This window comes from Saimiri boliviensis, chromosome 3 (assembly GCF_048565385.1).
Source record: "Saimiri boliviensis isolate mSaiBol1 chromosome 3, mSaiBol1.pri, whole genome shotgun sequence".
In the NCBI taxonomy this organism is placed as follows: Eukaryota; Metazoa; Chordata; class Mammalia; order Primates; family Cebidae; genus Saimiri; species Saimiri boliviensis.
This window is the reverse complement of record NC_133451.1, coordinates 145,846,836-145,862,204: the sequence shown is the minus strand read 5'-3', so window position 1 is coordinate 145,862,204 and position 15,369 is coordinate 145,846,836. Positions and strand designations below refer to the sequence as shown.

Sequence of the window (15,369 nt, the reverse complement as noted above, 5' to 3'; positions counted from 1 at the left end):
GCTGCCATTAAACACTGATTACATTAGCTCTAATTTAGAAAGTAGAAATTAATATTATAACATCAATAATATCAAGTTAAGAAAATTAAAACTAAGCAAGTTGCTCAAAGCCACTGGCCTAGTAAGTACTAGAACCTAGATTCAAACCTAGGTGTTTCTCACTTATAAGCCCGCAGCCTTTCTAACTGCAGTAACGTCTGTAACTAAGAACTGTTTGTGTGTGTAGCTCATCACATAATTACTTCTCAGTCCCTCATAATTCTTAGATGATGGAAAGTTGTAAGACTGCAAAATCTCAATGGAGCCAGTGCCCAGACACTGTCACTGCTGGATTTTGTGCCTAAAATTTTCATACTTTCAGTCAGCCAACGAGAAAACCCCATTAAATGCAGGAGTAAGCTGGAATGGATAGCACAATAACCAACTAACTTGGGGACAAAGTCCTGAGAGACACTCAGAAGAGGTCTCGGTTTACTGGTGGAAAAAGGAGGACATTGAGCACCCTGGAGAAGTAAAAAAATGGCCTCGGCATTAACAACAAACCCAGTCGTAGCACCAAGGCTTGGCCTAGCTAGAAGCACTCCCCATCTGATGCATGGAAAATGACTCGCATAAGATCTTTTAGCAAGACAATGGTTAATGTAGTATTAGAGCTCAGAAGCCCAGCTGCTAATATAAAAATCTGTTCAGGGCCGAGACCGCGTTCGCCCCGCGAGCACAGAGCCTCGCCCTTGCCCTTCTGCCGCCAGCTCACCATGGATGATGATATCGCTGCACTTGTTGTCGACAACGGCTCCGGCATGTGCAAGGCCGGCTTCATGGGCGACGATGCTCCCCAGGCCGTCTTCCCCTCCATGGTAGGGCGCCCCAGGCACGAGGGCGTGATGGTGGGCATGGGTCAGAGGACTCCTACGTGGGTGACGAGGCCCAGAGCAAGAGAGGCATCCTGACCCTGAAGTACCCCATCGAGCACAGCACTGTCACCAACTGGGACGACATGGAGAAGATCTGGCACCACACTTTCTACAACGAGCTGCATGTGGCTCCTGAGGAGCACCCCGTGCTGCTTACTGAGACCCCCCTGAACCCTAAGGCCAACCGCAAGAAGATGACCCAGATCATGTTTTGACACCTTCAACACCCCAGCCACGTGTGTGGCCATCCAGACCGTGCTTTTCTTGAACGCCTCTGGCCGTACCACTGGCATCGTGATGGACTCCGGTGACGGGGTCACCCACACTGTGCCCATCTATGAGGGGTATATGCCCTCCCCGAGGACCTGGCTGGCCGCGGCCTGACTACCTCATAAAGATCCTCACCGAGCACGGCTACAGCTTCACCACCACAGCTGAGCAGGAAATCGTGCGTGACATCAAGGAGAAGCTGTGCTACGTCGTCCTGGACTTGGAGCAGGAGATGGCCACGGCGGCCTCCAGCTCCTCCCTGGAGAAGAGCTATGAGCTGCCCGATGGTCAGGTCATCACCATCTACAACAAGCGGTTCCACTGCCCTCAGGCGCTCTTCCAGCCTTCTTTCCTGGGCATGGGATCTTGTGGGATCCACGAACCTACCTTTAACTGCATCATGAAATGTGACGTGGACAACCGCAAAGACCTGTATGCCCACACAGTGCTGACTGGAGGTACCACCACGTACCCTGGCATCGCTGACAGGATGCTGAAGGAGATCACCGCCCTGGCACCCAGCACGGTGAAGATCAAGATCATTGCTCCTCCCAGGCGCAAGTACTCCGTGTGGATCGGTGGCTCCATCCTGGCGTCGCTGTCCACCTTCCAGCAGATGTAGATCAGCAAGCAGGAGTAGACGAGTCCGGCCCCTCCATCGTCCACCGCAAATGCTTCTAGGCAGACTGTGACTTAGTTACGTTACACCCTTTCTTGACAAAACCTAACTTTGCACAGAAAATAAGATGAAATTGGCACAGCTTTATTTGTTTTTTTTTGTTTTGTTCTGGTTTTGTTTTTTTTTTTTCTTGGCTTGACACAGGATTTAAAAACTGGAACGGTGAAGGTGACAGCAGTCGGTTGGAGCGAACATCCCCCAAAGTTCTACAATGTGGCCGAGGACTTGATTGTGTATGTTGTTTTTTTTTTAAGTCATTCCAAATATCGTGAGATGCATTGTTACAGGAAGTCCCTTGCCCTCCCAAAAGCCACCCCACTTCTCTCTAAGGAGAATGGCCCAGTCCTCTCCCGAGTCCACACAGGGGAGGTAACAACATTGCTTTTGTGGTAAATTATGTAATGAAAAATTTTTTTAATTTTGCCTTAATGCTTTTTTTATTTTGTTTTATTTTGACAGATTTTAGCCTCTGTGGCTACCCCTTTTTTTTTTCTTTTTTTTTTTGAGACGGAGTTTCGCTCTTGTTACCCAGGCTGGAGTGCAATGGCGTGATCTCGGCTCACCGCAACCTCCGCCTCCTGGGTTCAGGCAATTCTCCTGCCTCAGCCTCCAGAGTAGCTGGGATTACAGGCACGCGCCACCATGCTCAGCTAATTTTTTGCACCATTAGTAGAGACGGGGTTTCACCATGTTGACCAGGATGGTCTCGATCTCTTGACCTCGTGATCCACCCGCCTCGGCCTCCCAAAGTGCTGGGATTACAGGCTTGAGCCACCGCGCCCGGCCTAATACCCCTTTTTTTGTCCCTCAACTTGAGATGTATGAAGGCTTTTGGTCTCCCTGGGAGTGGGTGGAGGCAGCCAGGGCTTACCTGTACACTGACTTGAGACCAGTTGAATAAAGTGCACACCTTAAAAAAAAAAAAAAAAAAAAATCTGTTCAGAAGACAGGGCTAGTATTTATTTATTTATTTATTTAGAGACGGAGTTTCACTCTTGTTACCCAGGCTGGAGTGCAATGGCGCGATCTCGGCTCACCGCAACCTCCGCCTCCTGGGTTCAGGCAATTCTCCTGCCTCAGCCTCCTGAGTAGCTGGGATTACAGGCACGCACCACCATGCCCAGCTAATTTTTTGTATTTTTAGTAGAGACGGGGTTTCACCTTGTTGACCAGGATGATCTCGATCTCTTGACCTCGTGATCCACCCGCCTCGGCCTCCCAAAGTGCTGGGATTACAGGCTTGAGCCACTGCGCCCGGCCAAGGCTAATATTTAAATTGTGTCTTCAGGAAACAAACTGAGTCAGAATCCTGATTCCTCAGCCAGACATGTTTGCTACGGGTCCCAAAAAGGCATATACATAGCGTCATCTCATGCCCACATACTTTATTACCAGCTGAGGTTCTGACGCTAAATCTCTCTTCCTCTGTTGAGCTGGGTAAATACAACCGAGCTAGCCTAGTTAAGACTTAGCCTAGAAGTAGGTGAACTTTTGTAGGCCAGTGGCTCTGCATTAGTCACCTTGAGGGTTTGTTAAAAGTCGGACTGCTGGGCTCCACCCACTGAGATTTTGATTCAGTTTATCTAGGGTGGGACCTAAGAATTGTTTATATTTCTCCTCCTCAAGCGCCAGGACAACTGGCCCGAGCCACTGCAGTTCCCGTACATTTCTCGTAAGTTCCCTGATGATACTGATACCACTGATCTTTGGACCACACTTAGAAAATGACTGTTACAGACCTACACTCAGGACTTGTCCCCAGAGTCCTACAGCTACAGAAGCAGGAGGAGGCAAGTTCAAAAAAATTCACTTCTCCACAAGGGCAGGAACAGTTGGCCAACCCCTCCTTTCCCCAGAGCCCTACCTGAATCCTCCTAGGACTTCCAAAGGCCGGAGGCCACCTTTCAGTTGACAGGCAACCTGAGGCCTATCTCTCATTGAACCAGATACATAGGGAAAAAAAGAAAAACAAAATTGAAAAGACAGTCTGAAGAGCAAAATAAGTCCCACTTCCCTTCAAAGGGTATTCCAAAGCACTAGAAAAAAAAAGTTAACCTCCTTGCTCCTCCCCCAGAAACTCCACCTCCTACCATGTGACCAGGTTATTGATCATCATTTTTGTGGAGGAGTAAGGTTAAGCTTAGATGTGCAATTAACAAGGTTTATAGTCACATGCTTTGCCAGATGAACTACACTTTGCAAAAATATTTACCATCAAATAAAGGAATTGGCACATCCAATAAAAATAACATTACAGACATTTTATTTGGCCATCTTAGAGAAATATCCACAGAAGTGGATCAACACATAGTAACTTCCCAATTATTTTCTCTTTAAGACCTATGGTTTCTTAAAGTGCTTTTTTTTTCTTCTTTTTTTTTTTTTTTTTTTTTTGACAGAGTCTCACTCTGTCACCCAGGCTGGAATACAGTGGCATAATCTCAGCTCACTGCAACTTCTGCCTTCTCAGTTCAAGCGATTCTCCTGTCTCAGCCTCCCAAGTAGCTGGGATTACAGGTGCATGCCACCACGCCCAACTAATTTTTGTATTTTTAGTAAAGATGGGTTTTCACCATGTTGATCAGGGTGGTCTTGAACTTCTGACCTCAAGTGATCTGCCCGCCTCAGCCTCCCAAAGTGCTGGGATTACAGGCTTGAGTCACCGCAACCAGACACTTAAAGTGCTTTTAACCATGCAAATTGGAGAGGCTAGAGTTAATTTTATAATGTGTTAGATAGTTGCTGGGATAACTATTGATTTTTTTCACCTGAAATGGCATTCAATTAAGGAATATGTACAAATCATCACGGCTTCCAGCTTGAATGGTAATTTATAAAATTGTAGGGGCTAGAATACATAAAATATTTTTAGCTTGGAAGATTTGTTGCAGGCTGGAATGTTTGTGGGAAACGTCCTCTACATGAAGAATTTCAGCTCCAAAACGTCTTGATTAATTAACATAAACAGCTTTGAGGAAAAAGAGAACAGCATCTCACGTCTGGCAGGATCCTGGCAGGGTCCTTTGGAAATTCCAAGGCAAGCCAAACACAGGGAAGCCAGGCCTCTTCCATCCATGGCTGGTCCAATTCCAGGGAAACGCCTTGAGCCTGGGACAGCTCTGGAACGGCTCTGCTCTAGTTGGCAGCAAACCAAAGTCCATTTCTTCTTTTGCTCCCAGATCCCCTGAGATAATGAGTCGGCTTCAGAGCCCTGGAGAAATGAGCTACAGCTGAGGAGACCTGGAGGCCCCTGTCAAGTAATGGCCTCAGTCAGGGGTGGTGGCTCATGCCTATAATCCCAGTACTTTAGGAGGATTGCTTGAGGCTGGGAGTTTGGGACCATCCTGGGCAACATAGTTAGACCCTGTCTCTACAAAAAATAAATAAATAAATAAAAATTAAAGAATGGCCCCAATGCCCTTCTCTGCACTGAGTCTGTCCTTCCAGAATTTCAAAATGGAATGAATGGAATGAAGCATTATGAGAAAGAAATATAATATTCACTGAAAGTATCCTGCTGAGCTTTTAAAACATGTTATTTTATTTAGTTCTTGCATTAACGCTGCAAGACAGAGATCACTGACTTTTCTATAATACAGGAGGAGAAAAGGTGAGCAGGAAGGCTCAGTCATCTGCCCCACATCACATAACACATTAGTGACAGAACCGGGATAGGGACAAGAACCTGTTTTTTTCCAAAGTAATCATCTTCTCCACCAGATTTTTCCAATTAACTACGGAAAAAGGGAAAGTTCAAAACAGCTCAACACTATTTAATTTCTTTTAAGTCATTCAGATGCGGAGTGGGAAATAAGTCACTTGCAGGTTTTTCTCAATGTCAAGGAGTGATTCCCACCACCATGTTCTTGGGCAACATTGCAACACTGTGAAGGAGGTGAGGTTGGTTTACATCCTTTCTGTCTCCCAGCCTCCCTCTCCTGTGCCTCTGCTACTCCTCCACCAACCAGGGCCTACGTTAGTCCCTCATCAGAGCTTCACTCCTGGAGTTTTCCAGAATCTTGATGTGGTTTCCCATCCAATGTCATAAAGACCAGATAGTTGTACCAGTACATGGAGGAGAGGGCCGTTATAAAAGAAGAAACCCATCTCATACTAGTCTTAGACAAACACCCCTTGCTTAAAAATGAACCCTTCCTGTCTTACCAACAACCTCTTGTCAGTATTTCCAATGCTTCCCTATACCTGGCCTCAATTTGTGAAATGAGAGCAAAATGCTATCTGAGTAAAACAATTTGCACCACTTCAATGACAAATGGGATAAACTGTTCAGAGATATCTGTCTTTTAAACAAAGAGTTTTTAATGAATTTTGAATGCTGTGAAAATTTTCATGAGTGGGAAGGCTTTTCTGGTTGTATTTCTTTCTGATTCTATCATGTTACATTCTTATCTCTCAATTAATCAGGAAGTAATCACAGATTTGGTGTCCCCCATATGAAAGCTTGCCAAGGCCAGATGGGGTGGCTCATGCCTTAATTCTAGCACTTTGGGAGGCTGAGGCAGGCAGAATGCCTGAGGTCAGGGGTTCAAGACCAGCCTGGGCAACATGGTAAAACCCTGTCTCTACTAAAATACAAAAAATTAGCCGAGCATGGTGTGGTGTGTGCCTGTAGTCCCAGCTACTTGGGAGGCTGAGACAGGAGAATTGCTTGAACCCAGGAGGCAGAGGTTGCAGTGAGCAGAGATCGTACCACTGCACTACAGCCTTGTCGACAGAGCAAGACTCTGTCTTTAAAAAAAAAAAAAAAAATTACCTAGTTGGACAAAAAAGAAAAAAAAGTGTGGCTGGGCTCCGTAGCTCACTCCTGTAATCCCAGCACTTTGGGTGGCCAAGGTGGGTGGATCACCTGAGATCAGGAGTTTGAGATCAGCCTGGCCAACATGGTAAAGCCCCATCTCTACTAAAAATACACAAAATTAGCTGGGCGTGGTGGCAGGCACCTGTAATCCCAGATAATCGGGTGGCTGAGGCAGGAGAATCACTTGAACCCAGGAGGCAGAAGTTGCAGACAGTCAAGATGCGCCATTGTACTCCATCCAGCCTGGGCAACAAGAGTGAAACTCTGTCTGAAAGAAAAATAAATAAATAAACAAATGAACAAAAGTGAAAGTTTGCCAAAGTATGATCTAACATTACCAGGTTTTGATTTGATTAGCCTTTTTGCTGCTGCAGTTTCTTCTGAATAAAAAGATTTAATATTTCCATGAATAATCTTCTACCTAGGAATAAAATAGTACCAAGAAAACCTAATAGAGTTCAAAGACCTATGTGACTTGCCCAAATTTTAGAAGAATTGAAATGTGTCGTTTCCCTGAAAATATGTCATTAAATATTATATTTAATATTAACAAAAAACTTGTGTGGTGGCTCACACCTGTAATCTCAGTACTTTGCAAGGCCAAGGCAGGATGGTCTCCTGAGCACAGGAATTCAAGACCAGCCTGGGCAAGATAGCAACACCCCATCTCTACAAAAAAAAACTTTTTTTAAATTAGCTAGGTGTAGTGGTATGTGCCTGTAGTCCTAGCTACTTGGGAGGCTGAAGTAGGAGGATCGTTTGAGCCCAGGAGTTCAAGGCTGCAATGATCTATGATCACACCACTGCACTCCAGCAGCAGTAGCACTGCTGGAGAAAGACCCTGTCTAAAAAAAAAAAAGGGCTAGGTGAGGTGGCTCATGCCTGTAATCCTAGCACTTTGGGAGGCCAAGGCAGGCAAATCATGAGGTCAGGAGTTCAAGAGCAGCCTGGCCAACAAGGTGAAACCCTGTCTCTACTAAAAAAAAAAAAAATTATATATATATATATATATATATAAAGGTGGCGGGGGCGGGGGGGGATTTTTTAAAAATTAGCTGGGCAGCTGGACATGATAAATGGCACCTGTAATCCCAGCTACTCTGGAGACTGAGGCAGGATAATTGCTTGAACCTGGGAGGCTGAGGTTGCAGTGAGCCGAGATCGCGCAACTGCACTCCAGCCTGGCAACAGAGTGAGACGTTGTCTCAAAAAACAAAAAAAAAAAATTCACCTTTTCTACAATGTTTGAAAATTGGAGGAGGAGGAAATATAAATAGTGGAAGGAAGAAAAAAGTAGGTGAGGCCTTCAGAATCCTGCCATCTATTCTTCATCACCTAATATAGGTGTATGTTTTTCCCAATCATCAGCTCTTAGGGCATCTATTATAGGGGACAGTTTATGTCAGTGATGACATAATTACAGGCTGTTCCTCCCAGGCCCACTTCTATACATGCCATCACTTCAGGCCCGAAGGCCATCCCACTGTCTGGTTTCTCTGTCATAACCCTGGCCCTTCCGTCTGTGGGCCTTTGCTCAAGCCATTTTTCTCTTCCAAGCACATACTCTCCCAATCCTCAATCTCCACGCTAATTAAACTAATAGTAGATTAAACTTTAACTAATGAAATGTGACTCATTTTTCAAGGCCCATTTGAAATGCTCCTTTTTTCAAGGTCCCTTTTTTGGTCCTTCCCAAGGGCGCCACATTTCTCCCTGTTGGAACCTCTCGGGCATTACCTTTGTGTTACCGAGTGGGCCTTGTGTGACAGTCGTTTGTGTTCTATAGCAGATTCCCCATACTAGAGCTTCTACCAGAAAAGGAAACAGGGCGTGTTTATGTGTGCTACTTTTAGGAAGGGCTGCTACAGTGTCTTGAGCAGAGGTGTTCAATAAATGTGTTTTCCAATGGAAGTAAGATGAAAATTACAGACAGGCAATGAAAATAAATAATCCTAGACTACTTCCTTCTTGAGTTTTTTAACTTCCCATCTTCCCGGACTCTTCCCTTGACTTGCTTTGAGTATGAGGTTAAGTTTCTTGCCTTCAGTTTGCTGTGAACCTGCTGAGAGATGCGAATACTCATCTAGAGGGTAAGAGTGGGCACAGGCCATGGCCCACCATGAGGAAAAAGAAGTAACAGACCAGAAGCCTGGCGCTGCATGCTTGCTTGTTCGTCTCCCATCCTGACTTGCTTGGTGACTTTGGAGATCACTTTCTATAATAAGGCTTTATATCTAGTGCAAAAAAATTAAAGCTTATGACTTTTTTCACATCTGGAGAGATCATCAACAATAGGGTTCAGTGTCCTGTGGCTTCAGGGTCCCCTCTGGGCAATGGTGTAGAACAGCATTTTTTTTTAGACAGAGTCTCACCCTGTCACCAGGCACCAGGCTGGAGTGCAGTGGCGTGACCTCGGCTCACTGCAACCTCCGCCTCCCGAGTTCCAGCAATTCTCCTGCCTCAGCCTCCCGAGTAGCTGGGACCACAGGCGCGCGCCACCACGCCCAGCTAATTTTTTTGTATTTTTAGTAGAGACGGGGGTTTCACCATGTTGGCCAGGATGGTCTCGATCTCTTGACCTCGTGATCCACCCGCCTCGGCCTCCCAAAGTGCTGGGATTACAGGCGTGAGCCACCGCGCCCGGCCCAGAACAGCATATTTTTTTAAACCTCCATCAAAAAGCAGGTTTAGGTATCTAAGTTTTTTAATTTTGCCTGAACACTCTAGAGGCATTTTCACATTACTAAGTCACTTGGTAGTTTGTTGTACAGCCAGAGTATTTACCCACCAGCCCACCTCACCCAGGTACCACCGCTTAGGCTTTTTTCTTTCTGTGCCACTACTGTCCCTCAGAGGACATAGTCCCAGCCTTCTGTGCAGAGAGGGACAGTACTCCCAGATGGCCTGAACTGCTGATGAGGACTGTCCATTGGGCAGTTTGCACCGAGGCATGGCAGTTTTCAGGACACTTTGTTGCCTTTCCCGGTGTGCTGTGAGGTTAAGGAAAGGCAGGCTAGGCACGGTGGCTCACACCTGTCATCACAACACTTTGGGAGGCTGAGGCAGGCAGATCACCTGAGGTCGGGAGTTCAAGACCAGCCTGACCAACATGGAGTAAACCCGTCTTTACTAAAAACACAAAATTAGCCAGATGTGGTGGTGCATGCCTGTAATCCCAGCTACTCAGGAGGCTGAGGCAGGAGAATTGCTTGAACCCAGGAGACGGAGGTTGCACTCCAGCCTGGGTAACAAGAGCGAAACTCCATCTCAAAAAAAAAAAAAAATTGCAAATCTAGGGTGAAGAGGGTTAGTGTAGTAGCTCAGTGCATGGTTCTAAAGTCAGAAGAGTCCAGATTTAAATTGTGACTCTGTAACATACTGGCTTTATGGCTGGAAGCATATCACTTTGGGTTTCTTGGCCTTCATTTCCTCAAGTAAATAAAGGAGACAACAGCTAAGTTGCCAGGTACTGTGAAGATAATACATGTTTCTACATGTCCTTAGCACAGTGAGTCTTCAACAATGGCAGTTATTACCCGTATTGGGTGAAGGCTCATGTCCATGTGGTGATATGTGCTAATGGTGCTTCCTGAAATTGCTCAGCTCAATGACTGCAAGCACGTTTTACCCCATAGTTCTGGGATGATGTAAGTAAAGATGAGGACCTTTAGAAGTTCACATGAATTGGCTGGGTGGGGTGGCTCCCGCCTGTAATCCCAGCACTTTGGGAGGCCGAGGAAGGCAGATCACCTGAAGTTGGGAGTTCAAGACCAGCCTGACCAAGATTTTTAGTAGAAATGCCGTCTCTGGCCGGGCACGGTGGCTCAAGCCTGTAATCCCAGCACTTTGGGAGGCCGAGGCGGGTGGATCACGAGGTCGAGAGATCGAGACCATCCTGGTCAACATGGTGAAACCCCGTCTCTACTAAAAATACAAAAAAATAGCTGGGTATGGTGGCGCGTGCCTGTAATCCCAGCTACTCAGGAGGCTGAGGCAGGAGAATTGCCTGAACACAGGAGGCGGAGGTTGAGGTGAGCCGAGATCGTGCCATTGCACTCCAGCCTGGGTAACAAGAGCGAAACTCCGTCTCAAAAAAAAAAAAAAAAAAAAAAAAAAAAGCCGGGCGCGGTGGCTCAAGCCTGTAATCCCAGCACTTTGGGAGGCCAAGGCGGGTGGATCACGAGGTCAAGAGATCGAGACCGTCCTGGTCAACATGGTGAAACCCCATCTTTCTAAAAATACAAAAAATTAGCTGGGCATGGTGGCACGTGCCTGTAATCCCAGCTACTCAGGAGGCTGAGGCAGGCGAATTGCCTGAACCCAGGAGGTGGAGGTTGCGGTGAGCCAAGATCGCGCCATTGCACTCCAACCTGGGTAACAAGAGCGAAACTCCGTCTCAAAAAAAAAAAAAAAAGAAACACCGTCTCTACTAAAAATACAAAATTAGCAGGGCATGGTGGTGCATGCCTGTAATCCCAGCTATTCAGGAGACTAAGGCAGGAGAATCACTTGAATTTGGGAGGCGGAGGTTGTGGTGAGCCAAGATCGCACCATTGTACTCCAGCCTGGGCAACAAGAATGAAACTCCATCTCAAAAAAAAAAAAAAAAAAAAAGAGTTCACATGAAGCAGAAGTTAGTCGGAGAGTGGGCATTTCCCAGCAGTGCCACCAAGCATACACTGGCTTCAGGACAATTCTGGAGCTAGAAAGGAGAAAACATTTTTTTTCTTTTTCGGAGACAGGGTCATGCTCTTGCTGTCCAGGCTGGAAAGCAATGGTGGGATCACAGCTCGCCATAGCCTCAGCTTCCCTGCTAAAACAATCCTCCCAGCTCAGTCTCCCTAGTAGCTAGGACCACAGGCATGCAAGACCACGCCCAGCTCTTTTTTTTTTTTTTCCTATTTTTTATAGAGAGGGAGGGTCTCACTTTGTTGTTCAGGTTTGTCTCAAACTCCTGGACTCAACTGATCATCCCACCTTGGCCTCCCAAAGTGCTGAGATTACAGATGTACACTACCGCACCCAGCCAAAAACTTTAAAAATAGTTTCTTCCTGCATCAAGGGAATGTAATGATACATTGCAGAACTTATTTAAAGTACAGACTTGCATTTGTAATCAAATAAACACCTCAAATTCTTTTAAGAACACTATAAAAATAGAGAAGAACTTTATTATTGTGAATTCATATGAAACACTAACTAGAATTTCTGTGTATGTACAGGGATATTAGGCACAAACAGGAGAGATGCTGTGTCAATGAGACATCACTAGACACAGCGATTAGACATAATTGTTGCCATCAAGGAGCTTCGGGCCGGGTGTGGTGGCTCATGCTAGTAATCCCAGCACTTTGGGAAGCCAAGGCAGGAGGATCACCTGGGATCAGAAGTTCAAGATCAGTCTGGCCAACATGGTGAAACCCTTTCTCTACTAAAAATACAAAAATTAACCAGGCATAGTGGCTCATACCTGTAATCCCAGCTATTCGGTAGGCTGAGACAGGAGAATCGCTTGAACTCAGGAGGCAGAGGTTGCAGTGAGCCAAGATTGTGCCATTGCACTCCAGCCTGGGTGACAAGAGCAAAACTCCATCTCAAAGAATAAAAAAAGGAGCTCCTGGTATAAAGAATAGGGATTCTTAACTTGGGAATTATGGACAAGCCTTGGAGAACCCACCAATTTCCAGAAATTGTGTACACAATTATGTGTGTATTTGTGGGCAATTTCCACTCAGAATGTTCAGAGCATTCTTCAGATTCTCAAAAGGATTAAAAAAGAAGAAGAAGAAAAAAGAAAAGATGAAGAATCACAGATCAAGACTAAAGAACCATTGAATTATAGTAATTTTTCTATGGAATGCTACAGAAGTATAGTACCCATGGTCATCTAATTCTGGGGTTCTCACAATGGTTTAGGTAAAGGACAAACTTAATTCTTGGCCTACCGAACTTAAGATAAGCTCAGTCCTTCATTCCTCTGTAAACATGTGATTTTTCTTTTTTTTTTTTTTTTTTTTTTTTTTTTTTTGAGACGGAGTTACGCTCTTGTTACCCAGGCTGGAGTGCAATGGCGCGATCTCGGCGCACCGCAACCTCCGCCTCCTGGGTTCAGGCAATTCTCCTGCCTCAGCCTCCTGAGTAGCTGGGATTATAGGCACGCGCCACCATGCCCAGCTAATTTTTTGTATTTTTAGTAGAGACGGGGTTTCACCATGTTGACCATGGTTGGTCTCGATCTCTCGACCTCGTGATCCACCCGCCTCGGCCTCCCAAAGTGCTGGGATTACAGGCTTGAGCCACCGCGCCCGGCCTTAAAATTCTTTCTTTTTTTTTTTTTTTTTTTTTTTTGAGACGGAGTTTCCCTCTTGTTACCCAGGCTGGAGTGCAATGGCGCGATCTCGGCTCACTGCAACCTCCGCCTCCTGGGTTCAGGCAATTCTGCCTCAGCCTCCTGAGTAGCTGGGATTACAGGCACGTGCCACCATGCCCAGCTAATTTTTTGTATTTTTAGTAGAGACGGGGTTTCACCATGTTGACCAGGATGGTCTCGATCTCTCGACCTCATGATCCACCCGCCTCGGCCTCCCAAAGTGCTGGGATTACAAGCTTGAGCCACCGCGCCCGGCCTGTGATTTTTCAATACATTTGGATTTCTCAGAAATTGTTCACAAAAGTTGTGCCAAAATCTATAATTCCCTCGGTATTACATTTGGGCTGCTCCAAGCCACACAGTAATTTATTACCAGCCCACTGTGTTGAGCCCACCCCGCTGTATGACCAACAGGAAGAGAAGTTTGGCAGCAATACTGCCTTAATGAATGAAAAATGCAAACCTTGCAAATCCCTCTGCATTTAAATCCCCCAGAGTCCTGATGCAGACACATTTCCAAAAAGCCTGCATTTCCAAGATGTAATTTACTGTCCTTAGAGGTTCGTGTGAGCCACCCAAAGTATATGGGCCTTATTAAAGAGGATTTTATCAGCCAAGAAGATACAGTGTTTTTTTTATTATCATATGGGGGAAATTTGATGAAATGAGCAGCTTTGGTGAGAAATGACAAATTGCACAGTGTCATGGCATATTCTAATGAGCATTTGCACATAGGGTCGCAACAGAGGCGCATTGATCTCTGTGTCTCCACATGGCTTCACTGCATTCCACCCCAGTATCTTGAGGAAGGAAGGAGACTTTGGGCTAGTTGTACCTTTGTATGGGATATTCTTCAAAAAACAAATGTGTACTGAGAGAGAAGCTCCTGCTGAATTCTCACAGGTAGAAGCCAATGATTTCTTTTCATTTGTAAATTTGATCTCAGTGAGGCAGAGACTCCAGGGAGGTGCTAGATAAAGGAAATCCTCTTCTTTGGAAAATATGCTTTTCCTGGAGCATGGGGTACTAGTCCCCCTAGAAATAGGATTTTATTACACGACACAGGATACAAATTATAGTGCAGGTCCAGGATCCATTATTTAAAACCCTTGGGGAAAGATGTGTTTCAGAATTTGAATTCTTTCATTTCTTAATGAAATGAGCCAGGAATAGTGGTTCATGCCTGTAGTCCCAGCTACTCAAGAGACTGACACAGGAGGATTACTTGAGTACAGGAGTCTGAGGTTATAGTGAGCTATGATTGCACCACTGTACTCCGGTCTGGGCAAGAGAGAAAGACCCCATCTCTAAAAATGTTAAAATAAAATAGAATCTTTCCAGTTCTTAAAATTAGGGCTGGGGCAGTGGCTCATGCCTGTAATCCTAGCACGTTGGGAGGCCAAGGCAGGAAGATCACTTGAGTCCAGGAGTTGGAGACTAGCCTAGGCAACATGGCAGTGAGCCAAGATCGCACCATTGCACTCCTGCCTGAGCAACAAGGGTGAAACTCCATCTCAAAAAAAAAAAAAAAAAAAATGGCCCGGCACAGTGACGTGTGTCTGTAGTCCCAGCTACTTGGGAGGCTGAGGTGGGAGGATCACTTGAGCCCAGGAGTTCTCAGCTGTAGTGTGCTATGTCAATTGGGTGACCACACTAAGTTTGGCATCAATATGGTGACCTCCCAGGAGCAGGGAACCACCAGCACTTTGGGAGGCCGAGGAAGGTGGACCACCTGAGGTCAGGAGTTCGAGACCAGTCTGATCAGCATGGTGAAACCCCGTTTCTACTAAAAATACAAAAATTATCTGGGCGTGGTGGCAGGCACCTGTAATCCCAGCTACTCAAGAGGCTGAGGCAGCGGGATGGCTTCAACCCAGGAGACAGAGGTTGCAGTGAGCAGAGATTATGCCATTGCACTCCAGCTTAGCCGACAAGAGTGAAACTCCCATCTCAAAAAAAAAGAAGAGGCCGGGTCTGGTGGCTCATGCCTGTAATCCATGCAATTTGGAGGCCAAGGCAGGTGGATCACCTGAGGTTGGGAGTTCAAGACCAGCCTGACCAACATGGTGAAACCCTGTCTCAAAAAAAAAAAAAAAAAAAAAAAAAGAAGAAGAAAAGAAAAGAAAAATCAATTATATTCTGACTGTCTTTTTTCAATATTTTCTTCTATTTTTGTAAGTACAAATATGTCATCTACATCTCCCCTCCTCACTGTGTAATGTTGTTGTTGTAACATGATGCAAGATTATATTTTAGGTTAGTGTTTCCTGGTGACAGATGGAAAGGCATCTTAATATTCATATTAAAAATACTTGGG

The 15,369-nt window shown here is 45.6% G+C and overlaps 1 pseudogene; it reads left to right on the top strand.

Moving 5' to 3' along the window:
* The first annotated feature begins 732 nt into the window (after positions 1 to 732).
* On the top strand, positions 733 to 1,909 carry LOC101041536 (actin, cytoplasmic 1-like; annotated as a pseudogene).
* The last annotated feature ends 13,460 nt before the right edge of the window (positions 1,910 to 15,369 follow it).